General features: G+C 40.2%; 1 protein-coding gene across 1 annotated transcript in view; it reads right to left on the bottom strand.

Annotated features, from left to right (window-relative positions):
* Positions 1–13279, bottom strand: part of ARL15 (ARF like GTPase 15) — a 462998-nt gene that overhangs the window by 413115 nt on the left and 36604 nt on the right. The window lies entirely within an intron of this gene.

The raw sequence follows: 13279 nt of genomic DNA, 5'->3' as shown, positions 1-13279 counted from the left end.
TTATCAAGCTAACTCAGACGGACCTCTGAAAATAATCAGTTGTGTGACTGTTGGCATAACAGACAGCATCAAGGGCCTGTGCAGTCCTCCTGGCCTTCCACTGACCCTCCCTAGGACTGTATTATGTGATTAGTACTTCTCTGTTGTCAAGGGCTTTATAGTTAATAGATACTGTTTAAAAAATCATTAGAACCAGGTGGCCTGTTAGTTAGCATAGAACGTATCTCCAAATAATGATAAAGCCCTTCACTCACATCCTCTAAGCACCCACTCAACCATCTTAACTTGGGAATGCACTTCCAGTTTATAAGCATGTACCCCCACATGCTGGATTAACTATAATATTGTCCCAGGGGCCTCTCGGTAGTGCAGCATGCAGCTGGGAATGCCTCCAATCATTGTACACCTGATCCAGATCCCATCCTGTAAGTTACCCTATAAGAAGCTGATCCCCTGATTACATGGAGCTGCCTGCCTAGTTTTTCTGTCTCAAGCTACCTTCTCAGTTCAGTGGGCACTTTTCATTCCTTCCATCCTCCATCAGTAGATCTCACAATGGTCAGGATACTGTCTAACCTCTAGAGTCTTGCACTTGACATACAGTGGACACTCAATAGATGTCTGTCAAATTGAACTAGTCCTATTTTGGGTATGGAAATATTGGGACTAAATATGCAAAAACAAACCAGAATTTCAGTAGTCTAGGTTTTAATTTATTACATTTGTAACCATACAGCATATGTACTGAAAATATTCTTAGAGAATATCTAGTCTTTCATACAGCAGAAAACTGAGGCTCAGGACAGGTAAATGAATATCTCATATTTGCCTATTTAACAGGTTACAAAGCTGGATCAATCTTTCTCACATGAGTGTGTGCGCACACACACACACCCATAACCAATACCTCTTTTTGAGGGGAACAGGAAGAGTCATTTGCTCTTATCATCTAGGAATGGATAAGCAAAAATTCCTTACACTCCTATTTAAGACTAAAATTGAGGTTTCACATTAATATGTCTCAGAGGATAATGTGCTATGTTTAAATTAACAGTGTAATAAATTAATACTTACTGTGCTACATTTATCTATGATAATGCATATTTTCAATACAAGGTCTTTCCAGAAACTCATTAAGTCAATAAAGGAATATACACTCTGAGATGAATGTTTATATGTATTTTAAGGACCATTTCTTTTCAGGATCTGTTATCTCAATCTCTCTCATTTAAGAAACTTTTTTTTCCAACAAACCTTTCTATACACAAAACATTCGTCTCCCACACACAGTCCTAAATGTGGATATTCCTGCCTCTCTTCAACAACCATTTTTTCCCCCTAAGATTTAAGCCACCATCTAAGCTTCTGGTTTTAATGCTGCTTTACAAATGAGGCTAGACTCATAAGAAGTAGGATTAAGGGTGATTTTTAGTGAGAATCATTCAAATTCATAATTTTCATAAGAGAACAACAAGGCCCAGATTATAAAGTATTTTGTCCAACATTATTCAAGTAAACAGTAGGGCTTAAATCAGAACACACCTCTGAATCCACAAAGCTGCCTGCTTTTGTGGCACTGACTTTTAGACTTTCAAAGCACCAATACTGACAAACTGTCTTTTCCCTAAAACATAACCAAACCCAATCACCTATTTTCATTCCTTTGTTAGCAACCATATTGCTAGTTCATATCCCATGTCTAGACTGCTGTGTTTTATTCTTTCCTCCTATAACAGCAAACAGTTTTCTCCTCTCTAATAAGTAAAATATGGTAAAGTATACTGATCTTTCCTCCTACCAGCAAAGCTGAGACTCCTTCTCGTATTCTTCAAGTGAGCTCATTAAAATGAACATTTTCTGGTTCTAAATCTCTTCAAAGTTCCATCAAAGTTCTATCTTTGCTTACTTTCCCTGCTTACATAAAATTCAGTTTGTTATCTTTTCAAATTAAAAGATTAGACAGGAAATCAGAGGATGAAATTTAATGAAATGAACAGGCACTTTCATTTCTCTTGCCAGGCACCAGCAACAGAAAGTGGCATCTGGAACCAAAAGGGACATAAAGGGCGTCGCCGGGCAGTGAAACTTTTGGCTTATCTTTTCATCTTGGCTGCATTCACGTGGTGGGGTGGGAAAACAGGATAACAATATAGCAAATTTTCCACACTGCCGCCTACAACTGTTGGGGAAACATTAAGGCAGAGGTTATACGGCCAACGGCCCGGCACTGTTAGATGTTTTTCTTTTTTAAACATTAATCATAGGCTAAAGTGAATTGTGTATTTGTAAAAAAATAAAAGTACCCCCAAATCATAATATTAATGGTTTTGTGGTAACCCAGCTATAATTAGTGATTTTCATTTTGAGCCTGCACCAGATAAAGCTGAAGAATAGTAGCTGAAATGTCCCAGTTAACTTATCGTCACTGTTAACAAAACAAGATTAGAGAGCATTCAAATATAATGAAGCAAAGTTTAAAATTTTTTCAACCCCCACAGCAATGACAGGAAAATAATCTCAATGTTTAAAAGATAAAGACTGAAGGGAAGAGGCAGTATTTTAATCATGGAGTATAAGATGAATGTATACGTCCTAGCCCATTGTCCAGAACCTGCCAGGCCCCACGGAGAAAGGAAACAGGAAGGTGAGCCAAGACACATAATCAACCAACGGGGCAAAGGGTAAAACAGCAAGCCTCTACACCTGGAGGCCTTCCAAAATTACATCCAGCCATACATTCATTCATCCGACAAATAGTTTCTAAAAGCTTCCTCTGGGTCAGGCAGCACTCTGAGCAACAGGGATAGAAAGTGCAGTGAACCAGTGAGCCAGGAGAGACAGAGGCCTCTGTCTCCTTTACAAATCTCCAACTCTGACACTGCCTTTAGGCTCTAAGAATGTACTTCCAACATGGTACCCCCAAATCACACATCTAAGTCAAGATAATCTTCTTTGCTCCCCAAATATTCCTTCTGTGTGTTCCGTGTACCAGGCAAAGATATCATCCACTCAGTATCTCCTGGCCACTAACTATTAAGTCATGTTTAAACTCCAACTTGTTGTAATGATCCACATTGATAAATAAAACTGTCAATCTCTTATATGGATAAAAAGCTCTCTAAATGTCAGATTTTAGAAACATTACTCATTTTTTTTAAACAAAACAAAGGTCCTCTTAATTCTTGTATAATTTTGCTTTTATTCTTTTCTTCTCTAATTATGTATCTTTTCCATATCCCCAAACTTAGGGTAACTTTATGCTTAAAAATCTTTTATTGATCACTCTATCATGCTTCCCTACAAATAAACTACGTAACTAACATCTTAAATTTCAAATTGACCACAGGTTTTTGCTTTTTGTTGTTGCTGTTGTTGGTTTTGGCCACATCATACAGTTTATAGGATCTTAGTTCCCTGAGCAGGGACTGAATTCAGGCCCTGGGCGATGAGACCGTGGTGTGTTAACCACTGAACCATAGGGGAATTCCCATAAACTGAGCATAGGTTTTAAATGTTTAAAAAATTTTTTTATGGATTGAGTTCATAAGATTATTATTGGTCCACAATTGATCAAAACAAATATGTAATAAGTGTTGATAAATCTACTGTAATGTGAAAAGTAAAAATTTTTGGAAATATACATCTTTTAATGGAATGGGTAGCCTATATGTTTCACAGAATATAGAGGATTATTAGTTATTTACAGAATGAGAAATATAGCTCAATATTAATTCTATTTCTATTTTTCATATTTTTATATACAGATATAAGCTTTGAGGAGCTTATTCTTGTAAATAGGTGGGCATAGAAGATTTGCTAGAGTGATATCATTGATTCTTTCAACTCCTCCTACTCATAAGACAAAAATCATACTTCAGCTTCCTGATGTTATTTTTAGCGACCCAGCTGGCAATTTGAGTGTATTTACCTTCAATTTTGTCAAAAGCAAAAAACTGACAATGACTTAACTGGTCATCTTAGACTTATTCACTGTTTTAACACCAACACCATAGTTTGAATTTTCCCTTTGTTTTATGCCCTAGAGGTTTTCATACCTGAAAAAGATTCAGGAGCGAGATCAGTGGCTTCTCTCCTAACTGGAAGTGGTGCAGTTGTGAAAGGGGGGGCAGGGGGGGGGTGTCAGAAGAATTTATACAGACAGACACCAACTTCTTCAACAATCATCTCAATGCCACAAACCTCTTGGAATGTCTCTGTGTATCCCAAGGGCAGGTATTACCAATTCCAACCCACTGATTGGAGCTCTGTTCATTTATTCATTCATTCATTCCACAGATATGTTCTGAGCACCTGCAACACGTCAGACACTTATCCAGATCCTGGAGGCACAACAGTGAACAAAGCAAGTGAGGCTCTGCCTTCACGGATCTTTCAGGCGGGAGAACACAATCTGTGAGATGCGTGATTGGTGCCGCAGCCAAAGCTGCCTGAGCCTACTGGAGTCTGGGCAAAGCTCTCTGCTCTACCCAACCCAAAGTACCACATACCCATGTAGTCAGCACATACTTACTGAGGACTTACTGCATGCCAGAGCCCTAGCTCAACTCAAAGGAATACAGAGGACACAGACTGATTCTCCAACATGCAATAAGCATAAAGCCTCCCATTCATATCCACTTTGTAGAATATTTTAAGTCAATGTTCAAATAAATTTGAGTTCTACATGGCAAAGACCAAATGATCCCCAGAGTCAAGTACATTCTCTATAAACATAGTATTAACCTATCGGCTCTGCTTAAAATCTAAAACACAATTGTGTTCCCAAGTCATGGATGTGAGTAAACCATACCCTTCAGAGTGGCTGCATTCTAGAAAAAGTTTTAATTATTGACAAAATTCCTATCAAGAGAAAAGTACTAGTCCTAAGGACTAAGCTAAACACGTGTCAAAAAAAAACAAAGTCAATCGCCTTTAAAAAGAGACAACGTAGAAATACTCATTTCCTAGGGGGTAATTTTCCATCAACCCGATATACTCTTGTTAAAGACCATCATGTCATTTGCATCAGGAAATATTAAACATTTTAAGTTCCTAAGTTAAATGACTCTAAATGTCTATCAAGGACAGAGCCTCTTCACCTAACCACACAGTTGATAATAACCAAATTGATAATAACCAAAAGAAACTTTCCAAAGGACTTTATAAAGAACGATCCTCATGTAACTAGCCAATTTTCTACTGTCTTTTTTTTTTGTTTTGCCTTGTAGGATATTTACAGTCAATAAATGAGAAATATTATGTTTCATATATAAAGCTGAGTTAAGAGAGAAGACAGAATTTCTTTTGCCTTGTAGGATATCTACAGTCAAGAAATGAGAAATATTATATTTCATATATAAAGCTGAGTTAAGAGAGAAGACAGAATTTCTTCTCCACGTGTGAATAATAGACTTGTAGTGACAGCCACTATTTCATACTGTTAAGCCTTGAAAGCAAAGGCAGCTACCAGAGTGAGCAGGGGGATCTACAGAGAACAGAGCACAACCTGAAGGCTAACTCTTAACTCTGCCTTCAGCTGCACAACAGCCTAACCAAGAGAACAACCTGGGACCGAGGATATTGTTCATTAACACTGTAACTCAAGTGAAGGAAAATGCTCTCTAAGGTTCCATCTAGATCAAAATATTCCAAGTCAAAAAAAAAAAAAAATCGAAATTTCAGCAAGCCTTCCCTTGCCTGGCTGGAGGGTAATAAAGTGTGCTGGTTGAGGATTTAAAATTCAGCATAAATCCACTCAAAATTCAAGCTCCAAATCCTTTCTCCCCAATGTGGAAAAGACATTTAAGCACATTATGCCAAGTTGTCTCTATGAAATCAGGGTATTAATAATCGTGCCTTCTTCACAAGATTGTAGAGAGTTAAATAATTTACCTATAAAGGCCTTAGCACTCTTAATAAGTGCTCAGTAAATGCCAGTCGTGATAACAATGATGGTGATAAAGAGCCATCAGATGCTGGGGATAAAGGGAGAAATAGAGTGACATGGTCACTGCCCTTGCTGAGCTTACAGTGACAGGAAAACAAATTCTAAGGCTGTGCAATAGTTACTTTGGCTGGTCAAAGACTCTAGAGTGCAAAGAAAGGGAACACTTAGAAAAGAGTATTTAACCCAGGTGTTGGAGGTCATGGAGGGCTTCCCAAAAGAGGTGACAGCTCATCTTTCCAGGATGAGAGGACAGCATGTACAGAACACTGGAAGCGAAAAAAGAGAGAACAGACCTGGAGATGAAAGCAGATGAGTATGTCTGAAATACACAACGCTGGAGGTAGAAGAAGAGGCACAGAGAAAAGGCTAAATGCATAAGCAGGGCCAGTCCATGCGGGCACCTTATAAGCTCTGTTAAAGATTCTGGGCTTTAAGAGCCAAGGGAGGCTGCTGAGAAGTTTACAGCATAAGCACATCTGCATTTCACAGACTGTGCTGATTACAGAAGGGAGAAGTGGATTGAGAGGGGGCAAGACCAGAAAGAGATGACCAGCTAGGAGGAGGTTGCTAGGGTTTTCTAGGCAAAAAAAAAAAAGAAGAAGAAGAAGAAGAAAAATGGTGGTGCTAGAACCTGGGTAACAGCAGCAAAGAGGAGAGATGACGAGGATGGCAGAGGTCCCAACCTAGGGAATGATAAGATGATGAGGCAGCGGTCCAGTTCCTGGTGTGGCCACTGGATTGGCTATTGCTCCAGTCACCCAGAAAGGAAGCACAGGCCGTGAGCAGGTTGGGAGTAGAAAGAGAGTGGGGTTGGCAGAGGTCAGACGCGGTGTGAAGGGCCACCCAAGTGGAGCTGTGCTGGAATCACAAAGGTCTGCAGCAGACAAGTCTTGATGATGAGGGGAAAGGAAACATTCTACATTCCCCAGAAGAATACACCTAAACCAAACAGATTTTATCTTGCTCTTATACGGGCTCCAATTTCTAAAGGTAACTCCAAAAACATGGTAGTCCTGTCAACCTCACACATTTCACGGTGTAACCCTCTTACCGTATAAACAGAGAATAGGATGAATATTTGTAGCTCTCATCAAGTTTGTTAAACCTCAAACTTTAAATCCCCCTGCCAGGGAAGTCAGCAACATTAGCCAGATATTCTTGCTCTTCTTGAGAATATTATTTTGTTCATTAAAGAAAGCAAACAATCATAAACTCTCACTTCCTAGATTATAACGCATATGCTGCTAAATCGCTTCAGTCGTGTCCGATTCTGTGCAACCCCACAGACGGCAGCCCACCAGGCTCCCCCGCCCCTGGGATTCTCCAGGCAAGAACACTGGAGTGGGTTGCCATTTCCTTCTCCAATGCACGAAAGTGAAAAGTGAAAGTGAAGTCACTGAGTCATGTCTAACTCTCAGCGACCCCATGGACTGCAGCCCACCAGGCTCCTCCATCCATGGGATTTTCCAGGCAAGAGTACTGGAGTGGGGTGCCATTGCCTTCTCTGTATAACGCATATAACCCTCCACTTACACCCTCCAGAATAAAATTGTCAAAATACAAATGTACACTAATCACATGTGCATGTGTCTGGACAAAAGTACATACAATATGCTCATATTCATAAATAAAATACTAGACTTGATCCTGCAGCATAAAGCCTCAGTTATCCATCTAACTAGAAGCTGAACTTGTCACAATCATGAAATCACACTTGCTGCCCTACTAAGTGCTCATTCAACATGTGCTCTGGCAATGGCTACAGGCAACCTTCCTCAAAGTGTGTTGCCTTGCCTGAAGCTGAAGCGCAGATCAATCTGCTTCAGCTTATTTCCTCTTAAGACAGCAAACTGTCCAATATCCATTCTCTTCTCCCCTTCAGAAACAGAACCCCCAGAGCCTTAGCTCCTTACCAGAGCTCCCATGTCCAAGTCTCCTCTGCAGTGATGCAGTCATGTGACTCAATTTCCAGGACTTAGGAGGTGAGAGGAAGTGTTGTGTAGTACTTTCAGGTCATGCCCACAAAGGAACTGCTTGGCCTCCATTTCCTCTTTCCCAAAAAACTAACAGACATAGGAGTGGTGAGCTGTCTTCAACCTGCACAGGGACAGAATAATCTAGGCAACAGAACACACTAGGAGGAGCCTGAGCCATAAATAACCCATGAAGCAAAGGGCTAGACTCCAAACTGACTACCAGCTTAGATTCTGATATGAAATAGATCTTTTTAAGACCCTGTTATTTTATTTTTTTAAGACCCTGTTATTTTAATCTTTATTAAAACAGCCAAACCAATAACTTAATTGGTTTCCATCCCACTAAAGTCTACTATCAGGCTGAATTTCTTTAATTAAGGTGTGCCTCCTTTTGTCTTGGAGCTCTTTATTTATCAGGACTCCAGATATTTCAGGATCCCACACAATTTACAATAAATACTTAACCTGGAGTCTTCAAGAACATAAAAAACAAGTATAGTCATGGTCATATATTAAACCTGCTCTTTAGTTTGTTGCAGAGCCAGGATTTGCAGATCCCATGTGTGAGAGTGCCAGTCTATCTAGCACGTATTTTATCTTGGTGTTTTACAGAACAATAGCATCCTAAACCCAGCATCGGGACTTGCCTATCTTGACTTCCTTTCCCTCCAGGAATGATGACAGATTCTACCAAGTCCTCTGTACTTTCCTCTTTGGTGTTCGTGATACACAGAACTCTGCTTCCTGTCCCCTCTTCTACAAGATGTCCAGTTCCTAATCCCCAAAACCTATGAGTATGTTACCTTACATGGCAAAAACAGGGGTGTCACAGGTTTGACTAAGGATCTTGAGATGGGAAGGTTAGGTGGATTATCCAGGTGCACCCAGTTTAATCACTAGGGTCCTTATAAAAGAGAGGCAGGGGAATTAGAGAAGATGTGATGACGTGAACAGAGATAAGACAAATGAAGCAGAAGTTGAAGTGAAGCCGTTGCTGGAAGGGGACCATGAGCCAAGGGACACAGGCAGCCCCCAGAAGCCCCAGAGGTAAGGATCGGATTGTCCTCTAGGCCTCCAGAAAGGAAACAGCGCTGCCAGCATCTAGATTTTGGCCCAGTGAGACCCACTTCAGACTTCCCACCTCCAGAACAAAAGAATAAGTGTATGTTGTTTTAAATTTGTGGTAATTTGTCTCAGCAGCAATAGGAAACAAACACAGTGTCCTTCCATGTAGCACCATATGTTGCAAAAACTCAAAGTTTAGGACAGGATTTGTGCAGACTTAAAAAGCTAGTTTTAATAATATATAATATTACTAACAGTATCATTAATATTTAATATAAAATTGCTTTGCCATTTATTGTATTAGTAATTACAGCTCTTGTTGCCCTCTCCTTAAAAGAAAAAAAAAAAATCACAGAAGTTGAGTATGAGCATTGTGGCAGGTGCAAACATCATAGCTAGACAAAAGGAAAACCACTACTGAGTGAATCTTTCCCTAAGGAAGAATCTAGATTTCATTTTTACAAGCTCTGTTATCGTTCTAAAGGATGAATGTTTTGTCTGCTAGTAAAATAGCATTTGATACTTTCTGCAAAGTCAAAAGAATTCAAAGTGGTTTTGAAGTTATTATTATTCATCAAAATTTCTAACTATGCATAGTATTTATTGCTATTATTTAGTTCAAATTGCATTCATCACTAGATTGAATTTGAGTCCATGCAGGAGCTGCTTAAAGAAAGGTACAACAATCAGCCCATGGGGTCCGTGTGCTTTAAACAGTACCATCCTGGATGGGGCACAATTAACTGATCCAGCTCCATTCATTTTGCCCTCTGAGATTTTGGTTTTGACCAAGGGGTTCACATTCCAACATGGAAGATGGTTAGATGCTCCAATGACCACTCTAACCCTCACCGTACTTCTAGCCATCACCAGCTGGTTGTCCACCACGGTGCTTCTGGCTTTGATAACAATTATAGTTTCCAATTCAGAGACATCTGGGGGCAACTGCAGGTCTCTTTGTGAGTGTTATGCCTGACATTCCAAAAGGCAGTCCTAAGCTATGCCCTAGCATGCCCTCTAGCCCAGAGTTAATCCACACCTGACTGCCAAAGGTTCATTTCAAGATCACATTCTCAAGTGTGGCCTGTTGCCATTGCTCAAATTTCATAAAATCATAGACCCACAATTGTAATGCAAACTCTTGGCCTGAGCTTACTTCCTCTTCTTCCTCCTGACCAGAACCCAGTGAGTGTTGTTTAATACTCAGAATAGTCTAGATCCATATAACAAGGCTTCTTTTGTTTCAAAAACTAAATTACCTCTTTGTAAGATATCACCACATCACATTTGTGAGAACACACACTCTGTCCTGTGCTACATGGCGCAGGAAGGAGAGTTATCTCCTGGGACCAGATGCTTGGTCTAAAGATTTTTTTCTGCTGCGCACGGTTTCAATTCACTTCAGAATTTGGGAGCCCTTACAACTCCATCAGCAACAGTGTGTAAGTTTCCCTACCCATACCTTAAGGTCCCTGCCTAGAAAACTGAGTTAGGATTTTTCTTTAGCTTCCTAAATTAAGACACTCTAAATATGCATCATTTCCTTTCAATGTCTAGAGAAACCTTTATCCACTCCAAACACTGGAGAGAAAAGTGGATGGCATGCAGAAGATATCCTTTGTTGTTTCCAAGTAATGGTTTTTATTAAACTTTGTAATGTTTAAGGTTCAGGATGTCTTCACCTGCATACAACACATTTACTTTGAGACCTTGGAAGTTTACAAGCGTGTCTGTCTTGTACACATTCCATTTTGGTCTTGGCATATTTCAGATTATGGATCCCAAATAAGTAAGATGCATGGCTTTCCTCGTCTTAGTTTTTTAAGAGCTTAATCAGCTGTTTGGGGGGCAATGTTAGAGGCAGATAGAAACAAAAGGTCAACTATCTGACACCATCTCTCATCTCAGACACTCACTTATAATCTTTAGCTTCCTCCTCTATTTTGTTTTACTTAAAACTTAGCATTTGTTTTCAAAGGGTACTAATAAGTTTTTCATGTGTAAACTTTATTTACAATTCATAAGATTTGTTCCCCTACCTATTTTAGTCTGCTTGGGCTGCCATATCAAACTATCACAGAACAGCTGACTTAAACAACAGGAGCTTTTTACTGTTCTAGAGGTTAGAGGAGATCAGGGTGCTGGAACAGTTGGGTTCTAGCAAGAGCTCTTTCCCTGCTTACAGGAGCATGGGCACCAGAGGGAGAACCTGAGAACACTGGGACTGTTGATGTCAGGAACTGTGGTTAGTCCATCCTTGATTACCTAGCCTCTGGCCTGGGACCATGCAGGTATCCATCTCTGCTTAATGAAACTCTTGCTGTAGACTAATGCTAGGGCAGATGAAAATTGTCCCTAGAGTATTGTGGAGTGATTTGTGTTCTCACCCAGAATTCATACATTGAAGCCTTAACACCAATGTGATGGTGTTTGCAGATGGGGCCTTTGGGAGGTAATTAGGTTTAGATACAGTCGTGAGGGGATGGGAGTAGCTCTTAGAAGAGGCATCAGAGAGTTTGCTCTCCCTTTCTCTGTGCTGAGTCTGGAAGGCAGCCTCCTTCAGATTACTCAACTAGAGAAGCACAGCTGGCCAACAGCCTCCGCTGCCACACCTGTAGGTCCACCCGTCATTCATGCTGAGGCTGCGCTTTTGCTGGGCTGATACCAGCCAGTGCCTGGGCACACTGGTATGCTCCTGGGAAGTCCAGAGTCAGGCCTCTCCTGCCCACTGCAGGGATCCTCTCAACAGGCAGCTTTGCTCAAGAAGGTCATCAGCCCAAACAAGACTTTTTCAGAACCCTGTACGTGCGTGTTCAGTCGCATCCAACTCTTTGACCCTGTGGACTGTAGCCTACCAGGTTTCTCTGTCCATAGAATTCTCCAGGAAAGAATACTGGAGCGGGTAGCCATTCCCTTCTCCAGGGGATCTTCCCGACCCAGGGATCAAACCCTATCTCCTGTGTCTTCTATATCTGACAGGCAGATTCCTTACCACTGTGCCACCTGGGAAGCCCCAAGAGACCTGATGCAGCCAAATAAATAAATATTTTTTAAAAAATAAACATCCCTCCATTTCCTGTTTATTCTCAAAACCCCTTCCCTAGGCCTTCAAAGGGAAAAAGTCAAGATACTTTGTCATTGAATCTTTACATTAGAAAAATCCTTTAATGGTCATCTATCAATACATAGACACAACCCCATATTTCTGAATTATGAAATAGGCTCACAACATTTGAATCAAGTGACAGATTGATGAAAAAAAAATTCAAACATACTAACATTTTTTGGATTTTTGTGTTGTCAAATATACATACAAAAAACGTATAAAGCAAATAATGTTGTTTAAAGAATAACTCTACAGACAACTCCATGGGCCCACCATTCAAGTTAAGAAGCAGAATATTACTAAAACTTTCATTAAAGTCTTTTTGCTTGCCTCCACTCCCCTAGAGCAGAATTTCTCAACCTCAGCACTGCTAACATTTTGGCCAGATAACTACTTAAAGTGCTTACCCAGCGTATGGTTAGATGTTGAGAAACACCCCTGGCCTCTGCCCAGGAGATGCCAGAATTATGCCACCACCGCCCTCAGTAATACCAAATGAAAATGTCTCCAGACATTGCCACATAGATTCTAGAGGGCAAAATCACCCCCTAGTGAGAACTGCTGCCCTAGAGACAATGACATCTGAATTTCTGCTTTTATTTACAGTTTATCTATATGCTGTCGCTGTTCACTTACTCAGTTGTGTCCAACTCCTCAATTCCATGGACTGCAGCACTCCAGGCCTCCCTGGACCCTCGCCAGCTCATGGAGTCTGACTCTTACGTACGCACCCTTGAAACAATGTATTGCTTCGTTTTGCTGTTTTCAGACTTTGTAGAATCAAACCACACTGTCTATATTTTCCTGTGACTTTTTAAAATCAACATTTGTAAAATGTAACCACTGTGTATTATATGCTATAGTTCATATCCATTATTTTTAGTTTATAATGTTTGCTACTATATGGTATCCCAGGAAAGTAATGAAAATGCCACAATTTATTAATCCAATCTATTACTGACAGGCATTTGCATTATTTCAAATACTTTTCTTTTATGGTTACTTCTGCTGGGAACTTTCTCTGCATAGGTCTTCTTATAATTACAGAACACTTTCTCAATAGTACATACCGAGGAGCGGATTTGCTTGGGTCACAGAATATTCTGGCACTCAACTTTATTACTGTCTACAGTAGTTGTATAAATCCACACTCTCACCAGCATTCGAGCACAATTCCCATAGCTC

This window comes from Ovis canadensis, chromosome 16, assembly GCF_042477335.2.
Source record: "Ovis canadensis isolate MfBH-ARS-UI-01 breed Bighorn chromosome 16, ARS-UI_OviCan_v2, whole genome shotgun sequence".
In the NCBI taxonomy this organism is placed as follows: Eukaryota; Metazoa; Chordata; class Mammalia; order Artiodactyla; family Bovidae; genus Ovis; species Ovis canadensis.
This window is presented reverse-complemented; position numbering and strand designations above follow the sequence as displayed.